This window comes from Geotrypetes seraphini, chromosome 4 (genome assembly GCF_902459505.1).
Source record: "Geotrypetes seraphini chromosome 4, aGeoSer1.1, whole genome shotgun sequence".
NCBI classification, from domain to species: domain Eukaryota; kingdom Metazoa; phylum Chordata; class Amphibia; order Gymnophiona; family Dermophiidae; genus Geotrypetes; species Geotrypetes seraphini.
This window is the reverse complement of record NC_047087.1, coordinates 281,446,812-281,474,134: the sequence shown is the minus strand read 5'-3', so window position 1 is coordinate 281,474,134 and position 27,323 is coordinate 281,446,812. Positions and strand designations below refer to the sequence as shown.

General features: G+C 42.6%; 1 protein-coding gene across 1 annotated transcript in view; it reads right to left on the bottom strand.

Moving 5' to 3' along the window:
- The window catches only part of LOXL4 (lysyl oxidase like 4), a 139,248-nt gene that overhangs the window by 87,032 nt on the left and 24,893 nt on the right, over positions 1-27,323 (bottom strand). The gene's annotated exons all lie outside the window — the stretch shown is intronic.

Genomic DNA, 27,323 nt, shown 5'->3' with positions numbered 1-27,323 from the left:
TTTAACGCGCCGTAATAACGCACGCGAATTTGCTGGCTGCGCTAGCCGCTACCGCCTCCTCTTGAGCAGGCGGTAGTTTTTCGGCTAGCGCAGGGGTTAGCGTGCGCTAAAAAGGTGCGTGCGATAAAGGAGCCCTAAAAATGACTCAAGCCACTCTAATGCCATTTCTTTAATCCCCAATCTCCAGGCAGTAGAGCAAAATCCCCAAACTCAGTGGATCAAAGGCAGAAGAAATAGCTCCACAAATTATTACATGTTGCTTCCCACTGTCCGTGCCCCAATACAAGACCAGTGGTGGGACCAGTAAGGCCTCAGTACTGTGACTCTTTCTAAGCTCCATAAAGAAAAGATACCGAAGATTTTAAAAGAAAATTTTATAGCTGCTAGAGAACCCATGGCTGCAGCACCAACCCTAAAAATGAGAAATCAGATATTGGATGATAGTCCGCTGGCTTAAATAGCAGTATTTTCCCCTTCTTTAACATCAGACATATTGCTGTAATCTTTGGTCCAAAGATAAATTCACTAAACTGGACAACTTCATTGCTGGATCAAATTGAAATCATTTAGCAATAGCACCTCACCTTTCAAGGCAATTTTGGGACTGTCTTCTGTTAAATATCTGTCTTCTGTTATAGCTCTATTTTTTTTTCTGCCTGTGAAGGAAGTCTGTATATCACATCAGTATAGATAATGTTCCATCCTCTCTTGCCGGTTCAAACCAAAGTGCCTCCTTCTTATCACATAAACCCTGCAATTCTGTCACTTCAACATTAGTTTTTATATACTGTATAGTGTAACCTCCTTTCTTCTTACCCTGTCCTTCCCGAAAAGGCTTTAGGCCTAATATAGCTATGTCTCAGCCTTGGATCTCTGTATATAATGTCTCTGTAATTGCCAATAAATCCACGCCAGCCTCTTCTATGATTGCCTATCAGACTTTGTTTCCCCTACTCAGGATAATTTTATAACAGGACACCTTTGTAGAAAGCTCAACAAGGTGCCTATTTTATCCTTATAGGTGTCTATGTGCCTTTATATAGCCACCCAAAACCAGGTCCAATAGCAAATAAATTCATATGAACAAATTTGAATCTGCTCTGAAAAAAGGTACGTGAATATAATCTGTCCATGTGCTCATGTATTTTTTTAAAAATATGCACAAACATTGCAAATCTATTTCAACTAAACCCTTGGGAATGCCTATGCATATAAATAAGTATGCTGTTTTGTAGGTGAATGTACACAGCTTTAAGAAAGGCCTTTTGCATGTGTATTAATTGGCTTTACAGGCAGAAAAATCTTTATAAAAATAACCCTCACTGTGATCATACATACATACATATATATATATCTATACTAATAAAACCTTAGCCGCGCATGCCCACTTGAACCTCCGTGCCTCCGTGCTTCTGCATGCGCAGTAGAAGAACCACCGAGCAGAGAGGAACGCCGAGCAGGGAGGAACCGTCGAGCAGAGAAGCATATCAGGGAGGAACCACCAAGCAGGGAAGCGTTTCAGCGCAGTGGCAGCAGTCCTGATCCGCCAACCACCCATTCCTTACCCAAAGCAGCAGTGGCAGAGCTGTAAACAGGCTGTTCGTGGCAAGCCATGGCAGCGCCTTTCCTTTGCTGTATAACTTCGGATGTGGTAGAGGAAAGGCCCTGTCAGGGCTGGCCATGAACAGCCTGTTTACAGCGCTGCCACTGCTGCTTTGGGTAAGGAATGGGGGGTTGGCGGGTCAGGACTGCTGCTGCTGCTACTGCTTTGGGACACAGAGGGAGGGTGGAGGGGTTGGTAGGTCATGACCGCTGCTGCCGCCTCGGGTAAGTAACGGGGGTCCAGGAGGCCAGACCCACGTGGAGAGAGGGAGGGCAGACTTGTGGGGGCAGTGGACCAGGTGTGTGTGTGTGTGTGTGGAGGGTCCATCAGGGTGAAGGGCTGTGGAGGGGCAGCCTGCCCAAAGATTCAGTGCAGTGACCAGGGAAGAGGTAGGTGGGGGAGGAGGGGTTGAATTGGTGCAGGCTCTGGTGTTGGGGTGCAGTTGGGTGAAGAGGGTTAAAGTAATGGGGAAGGGGAGAGTTGCAGTACCGTAGGGAGGGGCAGGAGAAAGATGAGAGAGAAATTAGTCCTGGGGTAGGGTACAAGAGAAGGGGTTAAAAAGGAAGAAAAGCTGGATGGGTGTGGAATAGAGGGACAGGAAGAATGGCCTTGGAGGCAATGGAAGGAAGGATAGATAGGAATGGAGCTGGGACTGAAAGGGTGATAAATGTAGTGGAGGATCTATGAGGGCCAAAAGGGTACAGAGGACTAAAGAAATGGTGATGGATAGCACCGGGAGCCAATAGAAGAAAAAAAGAAAAACATAAAGACAGACAGGGGGCAGGGAGAGAGACAGAAAGAAAGAAAGGGGGCAGGGAGAGAGAGAAAGAAAGATATACAGGGTAGGGAGAGAGACAGAAAGAAATAAAGATAGATGGGGGCAGGGAGAGAGACAGATAGAAAGATAGACAGGGCAAGGAGAGAGACAGAAAGACAGAAAGAAAGACAGATGGGGCAGGGAGAGAGACGGAAAGAAAGAAAGGGGGCATGGAGAGAGAGAAAGAAAGATATACAGGGCAGGGAGAGAGACAGAAAGAAAGAAAGACAGATGGAGCAGGGAGAGAGACAGAAATAAAGAAAGGGGGCAGGGAGAGAGAGAAAGAACAATAAAGGGCAGGGAGAGAGACAGAAAAAAAGAAAGAAAGAAAGATAGACGGGGCAGGGAGAGAGACAGAAAGAAAGAAAGAAAGATAGACGGGGCAGGGAGAGAGACAGAAAGAAAGAAAGACGGGGGCAGGGAAAGAGACAGAAAGAAAGATAGACAGCAGGAGGGAGAGAGACAGAAAGAAAGAAAGTCTACACATCTATTCTAGCACCCTTTAATGTAACCGGCTTAAACACTGGTATATATATAAATAACTTACCAGGTGTTGCCTTTTCCCCCCATTTCTATACACGTGGGTATTGTTCACCTATCACTAATGATCCTACTTTAAAGGCTTCTTCAGAAGGCTAATCAGTCTTTATGGGGGGTAATAGATGAACAACTATGTCTGCTCAGGCACTCTTGAAACTCATCCCATGGTCTAGAAAATCAAAACTTTCTTGTCAACACCATCTATGCACCTACATTCATCTCCAGAATGTGAGTTTCTCTGTCTTGGTCTTTATCCTCAGTTGGAAAGATTTAGGGAAATATCACCTTCACACTCATCTGTGTCATCCTCCTTCTCAGAGCCAGGAAAAAACTTTTGATTTGTTAGGAGATCTTTAGCAGTATCATTCATGCCAGTACAGATGAAAATCTCAGGATAATATCTAATAGGCTTGATGAAACATACAAACAGAGAAAAATTAAGGCAGATAAAGACCATATAGCCAGTGGCGTACCTAGCATATGTGACACCCGGGGCCCATCATTTTTTGACACCTCCCCATCTATATGAAAAATATGATTTTTAGTAACAATCCACATATCGCACAACAAGAATGTACCTAGGAAAAGGCAGCATTTTAAACATTGCAGTGAGCACTAGAACACCAACACATACATTGTAAAACTAAACAAGCCAGATCCTGCACAGTCAATTGATCCTGTGAAAGCCATGTCCCTTTCATACACACAGACAGATACACCCTTACCCAATATGGAATAATCACAAACTAAAAATAGAAATATGTAGACAAAAGTTAAACTGAACCGCCAAGAAACCAGACTCTGCATACAATGCAACACTACAACATCACAAAAACAGTAATACATGTCCTCTAATACTGTGCAAAATATAAAGACAGTAGATGTAAATTTGAAAAAACTGATACATAACAATCACCACTTTACAAATTAACAAATAAAACTAAAACAAATAATGAGAAATAAGAAAATACCATTTTATTGGACTAATCCCCGTAAGCTCGGTCCCCACCCCGCAAATCACCTGACTCCATCCACACAATTCTTGAATTGTTTTATATTGAACTTATTATATTAAAGTATAAAAAGAAACAATATTCTGTACAATTGTCAATTTATAAATCAGCTTTTTCTCCCCACTCTCTCTTCCCCATTTCCCTTCAGGGTCCTCAGCCCACTCTTTCTCCACTTTTCTTCAGTGCACGCACATAAAAACAAGCAAGTAATTATATATTGTTTTCATTATATTCATTCATAGAAATTAAAGTCTAAATAATGCCAGTCACATAACAAAATATGATTCTACAAAAATAATTCCCTGCACAGTCAAGCCTGCAAGGATTACTAGATGTCTTTCAGCAGCTCCCCTCCCTCCTTCCCCCTTACCTTCGTGGCCAAGTCAAAATGATCTACCAACAATAAAATTTAAAAAACACAAAGCACACTGTACGCAGAGAAAATGTTAATTATCATTTATATTCTGCGGGTTTTCAAAGAGGTCAAGGCAGATGACTTTATGCAATGTCACCTCAGTAACAACTATACAAAAATAGACAAATATACCCCCTCCCTTTTTACTAAACCGCGATAGCGTTTTTTAGCGCAGAGAGCTGCGCTGAATGCCCCACGCTGCTCTCAACGCTCATAAGCTCCCTGCGCTAAAAAACGCTTCTGCGGTTTAGTAAAAGAGGACCATTGTGCAAAATATAGACAGCATATATAAATTCTCAAAACAGACACATTTTGATCACTAAATTGAAAATAAAATCATTTTTCCTTTGGTAATTTCATCAGTCTCTAGTTGCACTTTATTCTTCTGACTGTGCATCCAATATTTCTTTCCTTCTTTCAGCCTCCTGTATGCTTCCTCTCCTCATTCCCTCCCAAACTTTTTCTTTATTTCACCCTGCCCCCTTCTTTCTTTCTCTCTCCATGCCCCCTTTCTTTCTGTATGTCTGTCTTTCTCTCTCTCTCTTCGTGCCCCATTTCTTTCTTTGTTTCACCCTGCCCCCTTCTTTCTTTCTCTCTCCATGCCCTCTTTCTTTCTCTCTGTCTGTCTTTCTCTCTCTCTTTGTGCCCCATTTCTTTCTTTCTTTCTTTCACCCTGCCCCCTTCTTTCTTTCTCTCCATGCCCCCTTTCTTTCTCTGTCTGTCTCTCTCTCTATGCCCTATTCCTTTCTTTCTTTCACCCTGCCCCCTTCTTTCTTTCTCTCTTCATGCCCCCTTTCTTTCTCTATGTCTGTCTTTCTCTCTCTCTCCATGCCCCATTTCTTTCTTTCATTCACCCTGCCCCTTTCTTTCTTTCTCTCTGTCTTTCTCTCTCTCTCTCTCTGTGTGCCCCATTTTTTTCTTTTTCTTTGTTTCACCCTGTCCCCTTTCTTTCTGGCTTCCTGTCATCTTCCCCCCCCCTGTTTCTTTCTTTCTTTCTCCCTCCCCTCCCTTATGCCACCGCCATTGGGAAAATGCTGCCACCACCGCTGGGGAATAGGCTGCCACTGCCGCCATCGGGAACAGGCTGGCTCTGAGTTCGCCCTGCTTCTCTTCCCCGCAGGGCCAACCAACTCTCGCCGCCCGACGTCAATTCTAACGTCAGAAAGGACATTTCAGGCCAGCCATGCGGCAGCCTATTCCCCGGTGGGTGGCCAGCTGTGCACCCCCTTGGGGTATGCACCCGGGGTGGACTGCCCCCCCCAGCCCCCCTCTTGGTACGCCACTGCATATAGCCTATCTAGACTGCCTAATCACACCGTCTACTATCTCCTCTTCTCCCTTAGAGATCTTACTTCTCCCAAGCTTTCTTGAATTCAGATACACCTTTTGTCTCCACCACCTCCACAAGGAGGACTTTCCAAGTAGTTACCACCCTTTCTGTGAAAAAGTATTTTTTGAGGTTACTTCTGAACCTATCCCCTTTTACCTTCATCTATGAACCCTCATTCCAGAGTTTCCTTTCAACTGAAAGACTCACCTCATGCACATTTATGCCACGTAGGTATTTAAACGTCTCTATCATATCTCCCCTTTCCCGCCTTTCCTCTAAAGTATACATATTGAGATCTTTAAGTCTGTCACCATATGCCTAATGACAAAGACCATCAATCATTTTAGTAGCCTCTCTCTGAACCGACGCCATCCTGTTTTTATTACATTACATTAGTGATTTCTATTCAGCCATTACCTTGCGGTTCAAGGCGATTACATAAGATTTATCAGGAGGTTACAAGAATTGTAACTTTACATAAGAATTGTCAGAAGAATTACATAGGAATTACATAAGAATTGTCTGGAACTTGAGGTGATACATGTTGGGTAATTAGAAACATTTTAGATTTGAAAGGGGGTAGAGAGTGTGGTGGGTGGAGATTGGGAAGGAACTGGTCATGTTAAATAGGTTTTATGTATTTTTTGGTTTTAGTTTCTTTTTTTGAAGGTTTTGTAGTCTGTGGTCGAAGACAGCAGATTGGTGATTTGTCTGTCTAGTTTTGCTGCTTTGGTGGCCATTAGATTGCCATATAGTTTTCTTCGTTTTTATCTTTTTGAAGTTATGGTCTCCAGAATTGTACTTTGCATAGGTTGCCTAGGAAAGAAAGGGCATCCTGGTCCGAACAATTATAATTTGTGGAGTATTTCAGAATAGGCTCACTCAGGATGCAACCTTTTATGAAATACCTATAAAGCCACTGTTGTTCAACTTGTTTCTTAGTCTACTAGCAATTCTCATACAATCTTGTAAAAATCATAAGATTTTTTTCTTGTGCTGATGACATATTATTTGTGCATTATACTTCATTATATTCACCAGACCTTTCCCCTTTGCAGACTTATTTATCTAAGATATCACTTTGGCTGGAAGAACATTATATGGTTCTTAATCCAGATAAAACTACTACTGTACATAGAAACATACAGATAAAGGCCATCCAGTCTGTCCATCCACAGTAACCATTATCTCATGGAGGGACAGAGAGAGATGTTGGTTGGGTGAAGAGAATGAGATCTGCAGTAGAGAAAGCGTGCAGGAGACAGAAGGAAAGAAATATTGGATGCACAGTCAGAAGGAAGTGCAACCAGAGACTCATGAAATCACCAGACAAGAAAGATAGAAAAATGATTTTATTTTCAATTTAGTGATCAAAATGTGTCAGTTTTGAAAATTTATATCTGCACTATATTTATATTTTGCACTATATTTGTCTATTTTTCTATAATTGTTACTGAGGTGACATTGCATATTTTAAATTTTATCTACCTTGACCTCTTTGAAAAACCTCCCTGAATATAATTGATAATTAACATTTTCTCTATGTACAGTGTGTTTTTTGTTTTTTTTTGTTTTTTAATTTTGTGGTTACCATTAAGTATTAATAAGATTATATTATGAGTATATGAAAAATGGATGGAAGAAATCGCATTACAATTAGTACTATTATTATGGGAGTGGGATTAGGAGCGGAGCCTGGGTGGGTCTGGGGTGGAGCTTGGGCACCACCCTAGACACCCAACAATTCAATCTCTCCTTTCCTTCAGTGAAAAGAATCAAAGGAATCAAGAATTTCAGTCAATCAAGAAATTCAGTCAATCCTTGGTTTTCAAATTTTCTCAACTATGGAAAGAACTTCCTCTTATCTTAAGGGGTCCTGATCCTTTTCAACTTTTTCACAAATATTTAAAAACTATTTTAAATGCCAAACACTTTGGAAATCAGTCACGTTAATGTTTTCCGACCGCTACTTTTTTTGGTATTTTTTTAGTTACTGTTAACCGAATTGAGCTCCATTTTGGTTGAAGGCCCAGTATATAAAGGTAAGTTTTAGTTTAGTTTAGTTTTACTTTTGGTTGATATTTGTTAGACTTAGGGCAGTGGTCTCAAACTCAAACCCTTTGCAGGGCCACATTTTGGATTTGTAGGTACTTGGAGGGCCTCAGAAAAAAATAATTAATGTCTTATTTAAGAAATGACAATTATGCATGAGGTAAAACTCTTTATAGTTTATAAATCTTTCCTTTTGGCAAAGTCTTAATAATAATATTGTCATTTATAGCTAAAGAGACATATGATCAAGAAACAGTTTTATTTTACTTTTGTGATTATGATAAATATACCGAGGGCCTCAAAATAGTACCTGGCGAGCAGCATGTGGCCCCCAGGCTGCGAGTTTAAGACCACTGACATAGGGGATACTTTGCATGAAGAAGTTGAGAAACTCTGGTCTAAAAGAACCATACAGGTTATATCATTAAACTCCCTAAAATAATTCTGTTTCAGAGGTGACAGAATTTGAATTTTCTGTGCTTTTAGAGTACAAAGAATCATGTTATGGTTTCTCCACATTACATTGCATTTACATTTCTAGATCGCAAAACCTTATGAATTGATGTGGTTCACAAAAAGATTAAAAAGCTGGACATTCCCAGTGATCTACAAAACTTGACATAAGACCGTATTAGTGCTCTAGGAATTTTGTAAATATTGATTTTAGTAGTAGTAGTAGTAGTTGTAATGTGAATTAAAGAGGCGGATATCTGATCTGAAAAAAATTAAGGGCTCCTTTTACTAAGCTGCGGTAGCGTTTTTAGCGCGCACTAACCCCCACGCTATGCGGAAAAACTAATGCCAGCATTGTAGCACACGCTAAGTGCGCGCTAAAACCGCTAGTACAGCTTAGTAAAAGGAGCCCTAAGTCAAGAGTGTTACATTACATTACATTACATTAGTGATTTCTCTTCCGCTTGTACCTTGCGGTTCAAATCGGATTACATTAGAATAGAGCTGGACATTTCCAGGAGGATGCATTACATTGAAAAATTTCTGGTACAGGATACAAATTGAGGATATATCCCTGACCTAACAACGTATTGGGTCAGGGATAAATCAGAGAGAAGAGTAGCAAAATCTTTTGAAATGTTATTTGTTTGATCATCAGGATGAATATTGAAGTCTCCGAGAATCAGTGGTTGAATTGAATTTAGGCAGAAATCCATTATAGAGTAGTTGTAGTTAATAGTTGAAGTGAAAGCAATGGGGGGATGGTAAAGAAGTGAAAAAGTTGGAGGATGGGGTAATATTTATTTGAACCTGAAGAGTTTCTAGCAGTGGTGTTAAGGTGAACTTCTTGATGTTAAGTAGAGAATGACACAGTGACAAAATTCATCACTGTCCACCATCCCCGCGGATAACCGCGGGAAATAATCCCATGTCATTTTCTAATGTCTATTTCAACCTCGGTCCTTCTACACCAGCATTCTTCAAAGCAAAGCTTGAGGGTCAGTGGTTGTGGCCATTCATACTCTGATTCTTATGTGAGCCAAAGATAATGAAGCCATTGTGACATCACTGATGTGATTGGTTCTTAGGCACTGGTGGAATGAGGCATTATGACATCACAATATCTGCTTTGGATACCAGAGACTGTCATTCTATAGTGTCTATCTCAACTTCAATCCTTCTACACCAGCATTCTTCAAAGCAAAGCTTCCGGGTCAGTGGTTGTGGCCATTACTCTGATTCTTCCTTCTCTCCTTAAAGAATGACATGAAGATGGTTTCGGGACGGGGACGGTGATGAATTTTGTCACCGTGTCATTCTCTAATGTTAAGCTTAGGAGAGAAAAGGATGGCGATTTCACCTGCTCTATGAGAGGGGCAGTTGCATACATGATATCGATGTTCAGTAGGATCTGTTTGGTTTAAGTTAGCAGCATCGGAGTCAGTGAGACAAGTTTCACTTAAACAGCAGAGGTCTAAATTATGTGCTAAAATAAAATCATGAAGAAGGTGATATTTGTTTCTGATAGAGCAGCAATTTATTAAAGCTGCAGCGATTGTAGTAATTCCAGCGGATGACTGTGTTTTTATGGCATTTTGAAAAGGGATATTGATTAAGGGCTCCTTTTACAAAGGTGCGCTGGCGTTTTTAGCGCACGTACCGGATTAGCGCACGCTACTTGAAAAACTACCGCCTGCTCATGAGGAGGCGGTAGCAGTTAGCGTACGCGGCATTGTAGCGTGCGCTATTCCACGCGTTAAGGCCCTGACGCACCTTTGTAAAAGGAGCCCTAAGTGTCTTACCTGACTGTGGGAAACAGGGCAGTATAAAGGAGTGGTTTAGTGGTTAGAGCAACAGCTTCAGCATCTTGAGCTGGTGGGTTCAAATCCCACACTGCTCCTTGTGACCCTGGGCAAGTCACTCAATCCTCCAATACATTAGATAGATTGTGAGCCCACTGGGACAGATAGAGAAAATGCTTGAGTACCTGATTGCTAACTGCTTAGATAACTTTGATAGGTGATATATAAATACCTTAAATAAACAAGAATAAAATAAAAAATACAGCCCCAGTGAGTTGGAATGGTCTGAGACAAACACATGAGGAAAAATGCAGTCAGTACTAAGGAACACATTGTACTACCGGTATATTTAATGATGACAGAGTATAGTAGAGTACAGTAGGGTACAGTAGAGTACAGTTAGGGACTTTGATGGGGGTGCACTCTCAGGTGCGCACAATCTGCTCCTTAAGTATGCACTGTCGGTGCATTCCAACATCGTGGCGCCACTAAGAGGTTCAAAAGATATAGGCACAGTTACTGTGGTGCAGAGGCGTACCTAGGGTATGTGACACCCGGGACCCATTGTTTTTTGACACCCCCTGCCATCATTTTTGACACCCCCCATGTAAAAAAATATTTTTAGTAATGTTCCCCCCTGGTGCCAGCCATGAGGGGGTGTTCCCGGCCTAGGAGTCATGGTCCGGGAACATCCCTTCTCACGGCTCTGGTGAGTCTGACCTCGGTTCCGGGGAAAATGGCGGAAGCACTGATAAAAGAAAACATCGATGAACATTTTGAAAGAAACAAACTTCTGATAACCAGCCAACATGGTTTCTGCAAGGGGAGATGGTGCCTAACGAACTTATTGCACTTCTTCAAAGGAATTAACAAACGGATGGACAAAGGAGACCCCATAGACATCATATATCTAGATTTCCAAAAAGCCTTTGACAAGGTGCCCCATGAACGCCTACTCCGGAAACTGAAGAACCATGGGGTGGAAGGAGACGTACATAGATGGATCAGAAACTGGTTGGCGGGTAGGAAACAGAGGGTAGGAGTGAAGGGCCACTACTCGGACTGGAGGAGGGTCACGAGTGGGGTCCCGCAGGGCTCGGTGCTCGGGCTGCTTCTATTTAATATATTCATAAATGATCTAGAAACAGGGACGAAGTGCGAAATAATAAAATTTGCAGACGACACCAAACTATTTAGTGGAGCTCGGACTAAAGAGGACTGCGAAGAATTGCAAAGGGACTTGAACAAACTAGGGGAATGGGCGACGAGATAGCACATGAAGTTCAACGTTGAGAAATGTAAAGTATTACATGTGGGAAACAGAAACCCGAAGTACAACTATACAATGGGAGGGATGTTATTAAATGAGAGTATCCAAGAAAGGGACTTGGGGGTAATGGTGGACATGACAATGAAGCCACGGCACAGTGCGCAGCGGCCACTAAGAAGGCAAACAGAATGCTAGGCATAATCAAGAAGGGTATTACAACCAGAATGAAAGAAGTTATCCTGCCATTGTATCGGGCGATGGTGCGTCCGCATCTGGAATACTGCGTCCAATATTGGTCGCCGTACCTTAAGAAGGACATGGGGTTACTCGAGAGGGTTCAGAGGAGAGCGACGTGTCTGACAAAGGGGATGGAAAACCTTTCATACACTGAGAGATTGGAGAAACTGAGTCTCTTTTCCCTGGAGAAGAGGAGACTTAGAGGGAATATGATAGAGATTTACAAGATCATGAAGGGCATAGAGAGAGTAGAGAGGGACAGATTCTTCAAACTTTCGAATAATAAAAGAACAAGAAGGCATTCAGAAAAGTTGAAAGGGGACAGATTCAAAATGAATGATAGGAAGTTCTTCTTTACCCAACGTGTGGTGGACACCTGGAATGCGCTTCCAGAGGACGTAATAGGGCAGAGTACGGTACTGAAGTTCAAGAAAGGATTGGACAATTTCCTGCTGGAAAAGGGGATAGAGGGGTATAGATAGAGGATTACTGCACAGGTCCTGGACCTGTTGGGCCGCCGTGTGAGCAGACTGCTGGGCACGATGGACCTCAGGTCTGACCCAGCGGAGGCATTGCTTATGTTCTTATAGTCCCCATGTCCCAGCATGTTCCCAGCCTTCTCTCCCTTTACTTTCCGTGAAGCTGAAAAAACTGCTGGCCTCGGCAATGATTCAGCTATGTCACCTGTGGCTCCCCTTCCTGTTTTCTGTGTCTGCCTCTTTAATCGACCCGGGCGGAAACAGGAAGTTGTGTCATTGGCAGACGTGGAAAGCAGGAAGGGGAGCCATGGTCGACGTAGCTGAATTACTGCCGAGGCCGGCAGTTTTTTCAGCTTCACGGAAGGTAAAGGAAGAGAAGGCTGAGAACATGCTGGGTCACGGGGACTATCCAGAGCCTTGGCACCAGGCCGTGAGAAGGGAAGTTCCCAGTCCATGACTCCCAGGCCGGGAACACCCCCTCATGGCTGGCACCCAGGGCGGACACCCCCCCTTGGTACACCACTGCTGTGGTGTTACTTCCAGGTTCAGCTGTGTAGAAATTCAGTGAAATTGCCACTTTCACGGCAATTTCTAAAAAAGGCTGGAGAGGCTCAGTAGGATTCAATCTGGAAGACAGCAGCGACAGTTTGTCAGCTACACAGTCAGAGAGACATTGAATGGCGTCGCTAAGAGGTTCAAAAAATGTGACTGAGATATTGAAATATCAGTGGCATAAATGGATTTTTTTGCAGCATGTTTTTTGAAGTCTGTTTTTAACATGTTTATGTTTTTAATCACAATTTTGTTGTTTTTATTATATATATTTATTTGGATATTAATAAATTTTGATTTTTTTTCATATTATCATTGCAATATGAAATTTTTAAATGTTTATTGTGATATACTTTGGTTATATATGATATATTCATGTTCACCTTTATGTCTTATGATTGTTCATTCATGATGTTTTTGATTTTGCTATACATGTATTATATATGATATATTATTGTTTTTATGATTCTTTTCTAATGAAGATGATGCTGATATAATTGTATATTCTTGTTACATGTTAGACTCCTGAGGCAGGCCCTTGTGGGCCGAAACACGATCTTGTTGAGTCTATCATAATAAAAGAGACTGAGCACCAATTGGTCACCTTTGTTGTTTTGTTTGCTGTTCACTGTTGTGAAGGCAGTTTCTCCTGTTTGTTTCCAATAAATGCATAGGAGGCAAGTCTCTTACAACTGAAAGGAAGTTCTAGAACAAGAGGGCATAAGATGAAGTTGAAGGAAGATAGATTCAAAAACAATGCGAGGAGATACTTCTTTACGGAAACGGTGGTGAATGCGGGAACGACCTCCCAGTAGAGGTAGTAGAGACTTGGACTTTATCTGAATTCATAAAAGCATAGAACAGGCATGTGGAATCTCTTAATGGGAGAAAGAGATAGTGGATGATGTGGGTGGATACACTGGTTGGGCATTATAAGAACATAAGAAATGCCACTGTTGGGTCAGACCAGTGGTCCATCATGCCCAGCAGTCCACTCACGCGGTGGCCCTTTGGTCAAAGACCAGCGCCCTAACTGAGACTAGTCCTACCAGCGTATGTCCTTGTTCAGCAGGAACTTGTCTAATTATGTCTTGAATCCCTGGAGGGTGTTTTTCCCCAATAACAGCCTCCGGAAGAGCGTTCCAGTTTTCCACCACTCTCTGGGTGAAGAAGAACTTCCTTAAATTTGTACGGAATCCATCCCCTTTTAACTTTGGAGAGTGCCCTCTCGTTCTCCCTACCTTGGAGAGGGTGAACAACCTGTCCTTATCTACTAAGTACCTTGAATGTTTTGATTATGGCCTTTATCTTTCATCATTTTCTGTTTTGTAATAGCTTTGGTAAAATTGCTACTTACAAGTGTGTGTTCATTTACACATATACCGTAAATCAACTTTTTACACACGCAATCCTTCCAAAATATCTTCCTGAATGTAATAAGCAAGATAGGGATGAGAGTGTAGCACAGTGGTTAGAGCAACAGCCTCAGCATCCTGAGGTTGTGGGTTCAAACCCTGTGCTGCTACCTGTAACCCTGGGCAAGTCACTTAATCCTCTACTACCTCACGTACATTAGATCGATTGTGAGTCCACCAGGACAGATAGGGAAATTGCTTGAGTATCTGATTTGTAACCTTTGATCTGAGCTCCTTTGGGAGGATAGGCTAAAAAAAAAAATCAAATAAATAACCACGGGCCTTAAAATGGACTGGGGTGATAGTTACAAATAAGAGTGGCCTAAACATTTTGTTTAGGACTCAGAGTCAGTTATACAACAGAATAATTATCATACCTACAGTATCTCTGTTAATTAGCACACACCACAGCATGTAGGTTAACCAGAAAATATGGCCAAACCTAACAATTAAATTCTACACAGAAAACAAAATAATTAAAGGCCTCTGCTCTGCAAAATTCTTGAGTTTCCTAACTAGCCAGCCACCTAGAGGTCACCAACCTACAGCATTTTTTCATGATGCAAAACTGATATCTGGACTAGCTCAGGGGCTTCTCCTCTCTGTGTTATTGAGATTTAATCAGTGAGCTATTTCTTCCCAAAGACTTTCTGACTGATTCCCTTCTTTCTTCAATCTGTATACTTTGGAGGAAAGGCAGGAGAGGGGAGATTTGATAGAGATATTTAAATCTAAAAAAAATATATCAATGTTATTAGCCTAGTGGTGAAGATACCCACTGAAGCACATTTACTAATAGTGGAAAAAAGCCTCAACTGCATTAAAAAATGCTTTCAATATCAGATGGCAACCCAGTGGGTTATAAGCCAATCAAATTATGTCTCATATGCAAAAAACTCCACCAAGTACAAAATGATGTTTTCAAAAATGGGTTAACCCACATCACTGTGCACAAGAAAACAGAAGAACAACAAAAAGAACAGGAATTGTTGAGCAAAAAAAACAGGATTTATTGAGCCCTGTCCTACAGTGGTATAAAAAAAGGTTTTCTCCCCTCCTGATGGCTCTTATTATTGCATATATGTCACACTGAATGGTTTCTGATCTTTAAACAAAATACAATATTCTATTAGATAACGCAAGCCTAAGTAAACACATAACTCAGGGGGTTCAGGAAAGGACTCTCTGAATTGGCAAGGGGGAAGATTCAAGGGGGCATGTGTCTGAATGGGCACTGGGCAGGGGGAGAGGGAAACTGAGAAAGGCACTTATGTGGGTCTCAGACAATATTCAGCCAGGCCCTGCATAAGTATCGTATACGGGCCCTGGCTAAATATGGGCTCAAACCCGCATAGGTGCAAGTGACCAGCAGCAGTCTGGTCAACCCACTCTAAAACTTCTGGGAATGACGATAGACAGATGCTGTACCATGCAATCACAAATCAAGAAAATAACGCTGAAATCATTCGCAGTCATGAGAAATCTAAAGCAAGTTTGAAAATTCTTCGACAGAAAACAATTCCAGCTCATGGTCCAGACCCTAGTCCTAGGTCTCCTTGACTACTGCAACATCCTCTATCTCCCCTGCCCCGCAACAATGATAAACAACTACAAACAGTACAAAACACAGCCCTGAGACTAATCTATTTGCTAAGAAAACTAAACTAAACTAAACTAAACTAAATCTTGGGTTTATATACCGCAACATCTCCACAGGTGGAGCTCGACACGGTTTACATGGTTAGGGAAGGAACGGAACTCCAATAGATTTATAGAAGTAGGTAAGAAGAGAGGTTAGGTGTGATAATACTAGGGAGGGGATGAGGTTACGTTTTGGAGAAGAGCCAGGTCTTCAGAAGCTTACGGAATGGTAGAAGGGGGCTCATGACCACATCACCGAGGCATACCTCGACTCACACTGGTTCCCAATTCAAGCACGAATACTATTTAAATTCTACTGTGTATTATTTAAATCCATAAATGTTGACAGCCCAGCCTACTTGAACAACCGCCTAATCCAATCTACCACAACCAGACACAGGAGAACCAAGACACCATTCACATATCCTCCAATCAGAGGCATCAAACGGAAAAAAACTGTACGATAGCCTTCTAGCCACACAGGCAGCAAAACTAGACCACCAGTTCTCCAATCTACTAATTGCGACCCCAGCCTACAAAACTTTCAGAAAAAAAAAATAAAAACCCTGCTATTCAAGAAATCCATGAAGACTAACTAACACCGTATGAAACATTTCAATCCTCTGAAGCAACCCGTTCTACTCGGTAACACCTCTGGACATGTCCAGAAATCCTCTTCTGTAATCCGCCTTGAACCGCAAGGTAGTGGCGGAATAAAAATCACAAATATAACGTAATATTCAGTGCCAGTGGCTGGTCAACATTTAAAAACATGCTGAGTTTGTATTTTGTCTGGTTGTGACCTTTTTTACTTTCAATAAAAATATATATTTTTTAAAAACCAACATGCCAACCACTGCTGGCTGAATATTGTATGTTATGTTATGTTATATCAGGACTTGTATTCTGCCTTTAACGAATCCCATAATACATGTGGTGCCTCGCCTCCTCTCTGCTTCCCTCTCCCTCCGGGTACCTCTTTAAATGTTTGCCAGCGTGAGCAGCATCTTCCACTCGCTGCTTGTACAGGCCTCGGCTCCCTTCTGATGTCACTTCCTGATCACGGGACCAGGATGTGACATCAGGAGGGAGCTGAGGCCACTGCGAGCAGAGGGGTGAAAGATGCTGCTCACACCAGAGAACATTTCAAGAGGCATATGGGGAGGGGGCAGGGAGGCGCTCAAGCGGTGGGAAAGAGTGGAGTCACATGGCATGGGAATGCCAAGTGCCACCGCCCCCAGGCGCCAACCTCCCTCACTATGCCACTGACTCCATACGGATATTTCAGCACCATTTTGAGTGCCATTTAGTGAATCCAGTCCTAAGCGAATTGCGCGCATCATTTAGTGCTGAGTACTCAGCTAGCATTTACCCATACAAATGCTAGTACAGGTACAAGATCCTTTATCCAAAATCCTTGGAGAGAGTAGTATAGCGAGGGTGAATGGCACCCCTCCCCCACCCACCCCTGTCGCATCCCCTTCCCTTCCCCGGTATCTTTTTAATTTTCCAGGTGCGAGCAACCTCACGAACTTGCTGTCAGTGTTGGCTCGCCCTCTGATGTCACTTCCTAGGTGCGGGGCCTGGAAGTGGCGTCAGGGAGAGGCGACACCGACGCAAGCAGCACGTTCGTAATGCTGCTCGCGCAGGGAAAGTGAAAGAGGTACGAGAGAAGGGAAGGGGCCCAAGTGCACGGTGGGGGGGGGGGCGGAAATGAGCGGAGGGGGGGAGCAGAGAAAAGGACAGGTGCCGGCCTGGCACCCCTACCAAGACCATGCCCGGGGTGGACCGCACCCCTCCCTGACTACACCACTGCTTGAGACCGTGCATATTTCAGTTTGGGGAACTTTGTGGATTTTGAAATGGTAACGTTAAGTCAGAAAAAGACAGACCTTAAGACTATAAAATTGCCACCAGACTTTTTTATTTCAAAATAAGTCAAACATTAAACACTTCACGCACTTCAAACACAAACATGTTCCAAACTATGGGACTGGAGCAATACCATTACTAAAGAACGCACTTTGGCTTCCTATCAACCACAGGCACTCATCACATTCAAAGTTTTACAATTCAATGTGCTGCTATTCCTAGACCGAGCTATTATTCCGTATTCTCCTTTCCGCTCCTTACGATCCGAGGATAAAAATCTACTTACTGTTCCAACCCTACGAATCATAAATGCTAGATGTACCACACTCTTCTCTGTCACCGTTCCCCAAACGTGGAACCTACTACCCCCTCGAAAAATTTAAATCCAAATGAAAAAGTTTCTTGTATAGAGACGCTTTTAATTAAGTGGTATCTAAAGTTAAATGCACAACCATTGTGTACATTTAGGTGCTAAGTTATAAAATTGGATGTGATAGCTTCTGTTCTATATTTTGCAGGGAGACCCTTGATAAAACACTTTTTTGGTGTGAAACATGTCGGGTCTGACTCCCAGGTTTGGCTGAGATAAGTATTCATTATACTTTTAAAATTTATACTATAACATTGAAGACACGAAGAGATTCATTTAAGTTATTTATTCTAAAAAAATACTTTAATAATAATAGCAAATGAAAAAAATACAACAAATGGACAGCCAATGATGAGGCACCACGGTATGCTTCCCGCAGTATAAATTATTACAGCGGAGGAGTGGTGGGGCTGAGGCGTCTTTTTGAAGCATGAGATGTTGAAGCATGAGATGTATTAGCTTTACATATATCCAGACCGTACAACATCATATAAAATTAAGTTATAGAATGAGGCATGAGGTTTTGGGATTGCCATTTCAGCGCCACCAAAACAGAGCAGAACTTAAGGCCACTAGAATTGGGGGTGGCTGGAATTTGGAACGCAGCGTGGGCAAAAGTCCTCGACTTCTCTTCTCCCCCTCCTCCGCACTGACGTCTGGTATTTGTCAGGATGGAGCAGGGCTGTACCTGCTCACTGCTGCTTGGGGGTCATAGGGCAGAAGATTCCCCACACTGACCTCTGGTATTTGTCAGGAGCAGGGCTGTACCTGCTCACTGCATTATGGGGTCATAGGGCAGAAGGTAGATGTGGGCTGCTTTAAATGGTAGATACAGACACACACACTCCAAAACTCCAAAATTATATGATGGGAGAAACACCTAGCCACATAGGAGTGCAATTATAGTTGATCTGGCAAAACACTAAACTCTTGCCAAATAGATTGCCTTAAATGACACACTAGATCTTCCTTCTCTACTAATGACAGAGCATGGTCTCAGAGTTCTGTCAACTGCTTGGCATTTAATTTCAACCACAGCTTCACTTCCTCATTGCCAACTAGGCAAAACTCACAGTGTGAATCCAAGTTTGCTATGAGATGCGGTTACAACTGACTGCTAGGTTCCTGATCTGTATTTTCATTCAGATCGTTATGAGTTGTTCTATGAAATGGAGCCTAAATGTAACGGAGCGTAGCTTGAAAGCAGGCATACACAGAAGTGGAATCTGGACATAGATTGGGTGGGCTGCACAATTATACATGCAAATTATAGAATACTATAATTCACACACCATTTTTTTTTTTTTTTAAAGTGATAAGGGTAAAAGGGATGGGACTTGATATAACGCTTTGTCTGGGTGGTTTACACAATCAGAGTGGTTTACATGGGACAGAATTCCCATATTTAAAGAAGAAGAAACCCAGCCACATGGCCCCGCCCTATTCCAGTCCATGCTCCACCCCATTCTACCTCGAACCCCACACTGTTCCGTGACTAGCCCTGCCCTGTTCCATCTCTAGCCCCACCCTGTTTCAACTCTAGCTCTGCCCCCAAAAGCCGCATCTCCAGATGTGGTCTGACCATTGCTCTGTAAAACGTCATAATGCCGCTTTACAGAGCAATGGTCAGACCACATCTGGAGTACTGTGTCCAACACTGGTCTCCTTACCTAAAGAAGGACATAACCCTGCTGGAGAGGGTGCAGAGGCGAGCCACAAAGCTAGTAAAAGGCATGGGAAATTTGAGCTACAAAGAACGCCTTGGAAAACTAAGCTTGTTCACCCTTGAGAGGAGAAGACTGAGAGGGGACATGATAGAGACTTTTAAATTACTAAAAGGTTTTGACAAAATAGAGCAAGAAGCATCACTATTGCCGTTGTCAAATGTGACTTGGACAAGAGGTCATAGACTGAAATTGAGGGGCGACAGGCCCAGGACTAATGTCAGAAAGTTCTGTTTTACACAGCGAGTGGTGGACGCTTGGAATGCTCTCCCGGAGGAGGTAGTGATGGAAACCTCCATTATGGGATTCAAGTGCAAGTTGGATGCACACCTCCTTGCAAATCATATTGAGGGATACGGGAATTTAAGGACTTCATCAGGGAACACCTAGGTCTTAAACAGGGAACACCTGGATTGGCTTCTGCGTGTGCGGGTCACCGGACTAGATGGACCAGAGGTCTGATTCGGTGAAGGCATTTCTTATGTTCTTTTTTCTGACCTCTGCTCGCATCTGGAGGGCCTCCAGCATGCATGGATGCATGTGACATCTTCCGCACATGCTTACTGAAGGCTCTCCAGACATGGCCAGAGCTCGTGGTTTTCCAAAACCCAGACAAACTGCCAGGTTTTGGAAAGTCTGTCCGGGAACCCAAACAGTCCTCTAAAAAGAGGACATGTCCAACTTTTCCCGGATGTCTGGTAACCCTAACATGGGGCAATGAAGTGTTAAGTGACTTGCCCAGAGTCTCAAGGAGCTGCAGTGAGAATTGAACTCACAACCACAGGGTGCTGAGGCAACCACTCTAACCAATAGAACATTCCTTCGCTCTGGGGGCAAGCAGCTCTAAATTATCAGTACATTATAGGTACCTACAATAAGTTCCAGATAGGCGCCTCTTTATGGAAGTGCCCTCTATCCCCAGGTTCTATAAAGGTTGCCCAAAGTTGGGCACCCAAGTTTGGGTGTGATTGCAGGGCACCTAATTCCCATGGTGCGCAACTCAAAAAGAGGCAATGCCAAGGGATGGACATGGACCATTCGGGAGGTTCTGAAAATTTGCACATAGTATTATAGAATAGCACCATTTATGAAGCTAACTGCCATGAGTTGGACACTGGCATTTATACCAGGTTTCAGCCAGCGGTTGGCAGTATGAGCTATTCTAAAAGAAGGAACTCAGCCCTTGTAGTATAGCGATTAGCGCCGATATTTTTTGCTGTGACAATTTTTGAGTGCCATTTACCAAATCTGACCCAATAAGCTTAGAAGAAACTTTGAAACTTTGTCAATGGCCATCTTATTCAAAAGTTTCATATATGTTAATTTAACATCTAAGAATTAATGCAAACGTTCCAGGGTCATGGATTTGGGCTGCAAAAACTCTATGGAGCAAAGCAGTATGGACGGTGAAGTTCTCTGCACAAAACAATAACAAGGCCTGAGGGCGATTGTATCTAATGATTTTAAGATGGCCAAAAGATAGATAAGGGCAATAACAAAAAGGTCAAAATTACGTATACGTGGATACATAAGGTGAAGAATGGTCATCGGGTCACAAAATAGCTACAAAAGAAGGTTTGATGCCTGTTAAATATCGAATCACTTTGCACATTATAAATTCTAGATTATTGCAATTCCATATATGCAGGTATGTCAAAATCTAATCTTAAGCGTTTACAAACTCTTTAAAGTGCGGCTGCAAGAATATAACATGAAACTTTGTGATCATGTGTCCCCCTTTACTAAAACAGTTACACTGACTATTTATTTCTAAAATTTCTATACCACCTATAACTAAGCGGTTAAGAATTAAAACATTTGCAGTAGTTCATAGACAATACATTTACAAAATGCATTCAAATTACATTGCAATTACATAGTGATTTAATCCACTTAAAATAATGTCAAAAGCTCAATGAATTTACACGTTAACCATCCTCACTAACTAAAGTGCAACAATCACAGTTCAGGATTCTTATTAAATATGCCCTCCAACATAATTTCAGAGAAAAGCCTCTACAAACAATTGTCTTCAACATCTTTCTAAACTGTAAATGGTCAGAACAGATCCTCAGGATGCCAGGGAGGGAGTTCCAAAATATTATCTCTGCCACGGACAACATTACCGCTCTAGATTTATCATACCGGTGATGAGTCAAAACCGCACAAGACAAAGCCGCGCTGACAATCACGCGCAGGATGTCTGCGTGCTGGATTTTAAAAGTATTTTAAAGCGCTCTGAGGGGTGTGTATGGGGGAACCCCCCCTTTACTTAGAACTGTTTCTTCTGTAATGGGGTGTTCCCCACCCCAACACCCCCACAACAGGAGCGCCAACAGTTCTAAGTAAAGTGGAGGGTTCCACATCCAAACCCCCCTCAGAGTGCTTTAAAATACTCTTTAAATCCAGTGCGCAGACATCCTGCACGCGATTGTTGGCACTCCATTGTCGGCGTGGCTTTGTCTCGCATGGTTTCGTCTATGTACCGTTTTCTCCTGTACAATACAGGATCCAATTCAATATACTATCATAAAGTGTTATATTCTGGTATAACATTGATTATCCCTTATACACCTACCCATATTTTCCGGTCTTTGATGGATAATAGACTTGTTATCCTTTATCCATCTAAAACCAAGTGGAAATGCTTTGTTTTAACATCTTCAGGTAGAACAATCGTATCCCCTTTTTCATACTGCACTGATAATTCATTTGTTTGAAAAGCCTTTTTCATTAAGTCGATTTTCTGAGCAATGAGAGCCCTTGAAAGCCTAGTGTTGGAGTGCCTGGATATGACTGATATATCTATGAATGGCTGATTCTTTCCTTTTATTAATGGAATTCAGCTTTTAATTTTTTTATATTGTACACCATCTTGATTTGTTTTGCAAAAAGATCGATACATAAAATTCAATAAATGATAAACAATAAATGAGACAGGCCTTCATTCAGTAAGGCTTTCCCCCATTCTGTGTCTAATCTAATCTTGTACATTCATAGCCCACTGATTCCCAAAAAAGATCAAAAGTAGATTCGAATAAGAACCCCAATACAGTCATTACGAATTACTAAGCTAAACTAAACTAAACCTTAAGTTTATATACCGCATCATCTCCATGGAAGTAGAGCTCGGCACGGTTTATAAGAACTTAAAAAATGAGAACGGAAAGGAAAAGGTTTACAAAGTTTATAAATAGATTTGAAAAGTAAGGGAAGAAAGAAATTACATGTTAGAGAAGAGCCAGGTTTTTAGTTGCTTGCGGAATAAATGGAGGGAGCTCAGGTTCCGCAGCGGGATAGTAAGGTCGTTCCAGAGACCTGTGATTTTGAATAGAAGTGGTTTTCCCAGTTTACCTGCGTGGAGAATACCATGTAGGGAGGGGAAGGATAGCTTTAATCTATGGGCGGACCTGGTGGAGTCAGGGCAAGAGGAGTTAAAGGAAAGTGGGATTAGGGAAGGAAGGATGCCATGAATAATCTTAAAAGCCAGGCAAGAGCATTTGAATTGGATTCTGGAAATCACTGGGAGCCAGTGAAGATTGGCCAGGAGTGGTCAGATTTACGTTTTGCAAAGATCAGCTTGGCTGCAGTATTCTGAATAAACTGGAGTCTTTTTTTTGTTAAGCATAGGTAAATGGCATTGCAATAGTCAAGTTTGGAGAGGATGATGGATTGGACGAGGACAGCGAAATGTTTTTGGCGGAAGCAGGGTCTTGCTTTCCTTAGCATGTGGAGGCTAAAAAAGCATGATTTTGTCAAGGAGTTGAGGTGGTCATTGAGGGAGAGAGAGGAATCAATAATGATGCCAAGGACCTTGCTTGAGAACTCAAGGTGTAAAGCAGCGCCTGAGGGTAGTGCGAAGAGGGTAGGCAGTGTTCTAACTTTGGGCCGAGCCAGAGTAATTTTATATGATTCATTCCTGAAAGAGTCATCTTTGGACCTCTGTAGAAGTGAACATGAAAGTGCCTCACATAGGTAAAATAATGCTTTTTTTGTAAACAAAACTATCACCACTGGATGCATAGCTTAAAACTACAGAGCTCTACAGACCAGGATTTGACATTTTTAGCTGTTGTTCTCCATATCCCGCTCTTCTCTCACTAAATAGTCTCCTGAGGCTTACAGCGACCCAGGATTTCTGAAAAGATGGAAAATTTCCCTGTTCTGCAAGTGTTTGAATGGTTTTGCACGTGAGTCCAGATGGTTCTAGTGTCCTACAACACCTTGGAAGTTTTCTTACTGGGGCTCTCAGAATTTTGGGAGCTTATTTAAGCTTCAGTTGCAGAAAAATAATCACAGCCGAGACTATAATAGCTATTTACAGTAGAAGATGACTGCTCTCATACAGTGCATAGAGAACACTGCCATTTGCCATTAAGAAGACTTTTCTTTCTGATCCCAAAAGCAAACCTAGTGCCGAAACTTGCCCTGGGAGCCTAATGGCTGTTTATGCAGCTTGTAGCACAAGCTCAACTGCACACATAATAAAACTCTTATTTGTACAAGATAGAAAGTGAAAAGAGGGGGGTATGGAAAAAGGTTAAAAGAGAATTTATGAACCCTTCACCTGGGAAACATCTTAATTCTATATTTCATTTTCTTATACTTTAAAGTTGCTAAGGGGCCTTTTTACAAAGTTGCGGTAACTATTATTGCTAGCATGCTCAATCCAATTTAACAGCAACACCACTTGTAGAAACTTACAAAAAGTTTCCAAATTAAAAATAGCCCCACTAGTTTCTTTTGTGGCTGAATGTGTCTCCTTACCGGGCCTATGTTTCTGGGTATGCCTCTCATGCTCAGTGTCCTAAGCGCTAGTCCACCCCTGCCAGCTTGCTTCATATGTTTTGGTCTTGTGACCGCATTCAAACATTTTGGTCTTTTGTAGCACTGTACCTGCAGTCTGTTGTGCGTAAGCAGATTCCTTTCAGGGCGGATGTTCTGCTCTTTTCTCAGGTGGTTAATCTGGGTTTGGCTAGAGGGGGAAATTTGTTACTCCAGAAAGCCTCCTTACTGGCCCGGAAATGTATTCTTTTGTTGTGGCGTCAAGCTGAGGCGCCCACCCTTAGAAAACTGATGATACTTCCACAACTTGACTACTGCAACTCCATCTACATGGGAATCAACACCACTCTGATTCACAAAATGTAACTCATCCAAAATCTTCAACCTGAGAAAATATGACTCGATTACCGTACAGCCTTCATCAGGCAACTGCACTGGCTACCCATCCCGTCATGAATAACCTTCAAAACTTCATACATCATTCACCGTATATTTTACGGAAACTCCGTGGCTCCTCTCATCCAGCTCTTCACCAAGGCATGGTCTACTTCCCGCAGAGCCCTCAATGGAATACTTCTAAGTCTCCCTTCCACATAAAATCTGCAATACAAACGTGTTTTCCACTCCATGCTTACCTTTCTAGGCATAAAAACTTGGAATGACCTTACTGAAATGACTAAGACAGAACCTAACCACACCAAATTCCGGAAGAAACTGAAAACTCATCTATTTGACACCTAAACACTTGTATCCTCTTCTCCTCCTGTATCTTCCTGCCCTCCATTGTCCTCCCTACCCTCTTCTAACCCCTTCCTCTCTAATGTCGCCAACAGCTTGTATAGGTATATGTGACATAGAAATGGAAAAAAAAAAAAAATAAATATCTGGATGTCTGAAGGGGTGGTCCTGGTGCGTGGAGGAAATTTAAGAGAATATGGGCTCCTGTTTGGGAGGGACTGTCCCATAGAGCTAGAAGTTTGCCTTTGAACTTTTGATACTGGAGTGCTGGGGGGGGTAGGGGGTTCAGGTGAAGGGTCTTTTGGTGAGGGATTTGGATCCTTTAGTCTTTGTGAAGGATTAACATGGAAGACCTTACTGGTTCTGCTGTTTTCTCATTGTTTGATGTTGTTGTGTTGTATGTTTTTCCTGAAAACTTAATAAAAATTATTTAAAAAAATAAATTGCCCCACTAATATTTTACATTTAGCTGTAATACAAATGAGAGATTTTTTTTTTTAGTGAGACCTATGATCGATATCGGGACCCATTGTGGGGGTTGGTTAAATCCCCAGACCTAGAGCCCTGCTTTTTGTTGTGTTGGGGGGGAGGAGTTTGTTTAATTTTCTCTTGATGCAGTTTGACTGGTTGAGCAGGCCGTCTGCTCAACCAATTAAACTGCATCAAGCAAAAAGTTAAAAAAAAAAAAAAAAGCTGGGTTGTAGAACTGGGGATTCATTGGATCCCCTGAAAGCCCTGACCACACGCCACTGGTAAGCAGTATTAACATGCAATAAAGAACTCCTCAGGGCGGTAACTGCAGAGAACCTGCTGGGCACATTCCAACAATTACTGAAACGCCTTTGCACTTAATCCACGTTATTTGCTGTTATAGCATTGTAAGTGCAAAAGCTTATCACACTTTAGTCAAAGGGCCCCATACTAGGTCCTATTGAGAATAATGGGGCTTATTATTTAATAAACATTTATTGCATTAACACACTTTAAAGTGCATTACTGTGGATTAACTGGTTAACACACATTAGCACATGAGGCCTTAAATTTGTAACAACAGACTTTTCTCCTTCCACTCCTCTTCCCGCCTCACCCCCTGATTTATGTATATATGTGCATTGTCTTCTCAGGCAGCATATTTTTCCCATGTATGTACAGACTTAAAACAGTTCTTCATTTCTTTTTTGTGATGCTTTTGAGACCTAAATGCCCTTTTTAGGGCTACATTGTTTTATTCTACTTTTAGACACCCTCCCTTTTGTTTTTTTCCATATTTGCAGTGGCGTACCAAGGGAGGGCAGGGGTGGTGGTCCGCTCCGGGTGCACGCTTCAAGGGGGTGCACCCGGGTGCGAAATCTCCCGAGCTGCTCAAAACGGCACTTCAGCGCGGCTGCCGTACATATTTCAGAACAGAGTCAGCAGCCGCACTGAAGTGCAGCAAGGTCCCACGATGACTACTGCTGCCTCTGCTCTGGAAGAGATAAGTGACGTCGGAGGTGGGTGGACCGACAGCCGCAGTCATCACGGGACCTTGCCACAACTCCCTGCATCTGCCAGCCCAGCCCCCCTCCAACGTCACTTATGTCTTCCAGAGCAGAGGCAGCAGAAGTAGTTATCGCGTGACCTTGCTGATTTGGATGGAAAGGAGCATAGCAGGGAGGTGGAAGGAGAAAAAGGGGATCAGGGTGGACTGGAAGGGTGGTGAAGGGAGAGAAAGGGGGTCAGGGTGTTAAGGAAGGATGTGGACAGTGAGAAAGGGGATCAGAGTAGTATGGAAGGGTGTGGAGGATGAGAAAGGGGATCAGGGTGGTAAGGAAGGGTGGTGAAGGGAGAGAAAAGGGGTCAGGGTGGTAAGAAAGGGTGGTGAAGGGTGAGAAAGGGGGTCAGGTTGGTATGGAAGCATGGTGGAGGGAGAGAAAAGGCAGATGCTGATGGAATTGCAGGGAAAGGGGAAAGAGACATAAGGTGGAAAGATACTGCATGGAATTAGGTTGGAGGGAGAGAAAGGGGGCAGATGCTGATGGGAATGCAGGGAAAGGAGAAAGAGACATAAGGGGGAAGGATACTGCATGGAATTGGGTGGCTGGGAGAGAAAGGGGGCAGATGCTGATAGAAGTGGGGGGAAGGGAGAGGAGAGAGTGAAATGCCAGACCATGGGGGTGTGGGAGAGGGAAGGGGAGGAGAGGAGAGAGATGCCAGACCATTGGAGGTGAAGGGAGAG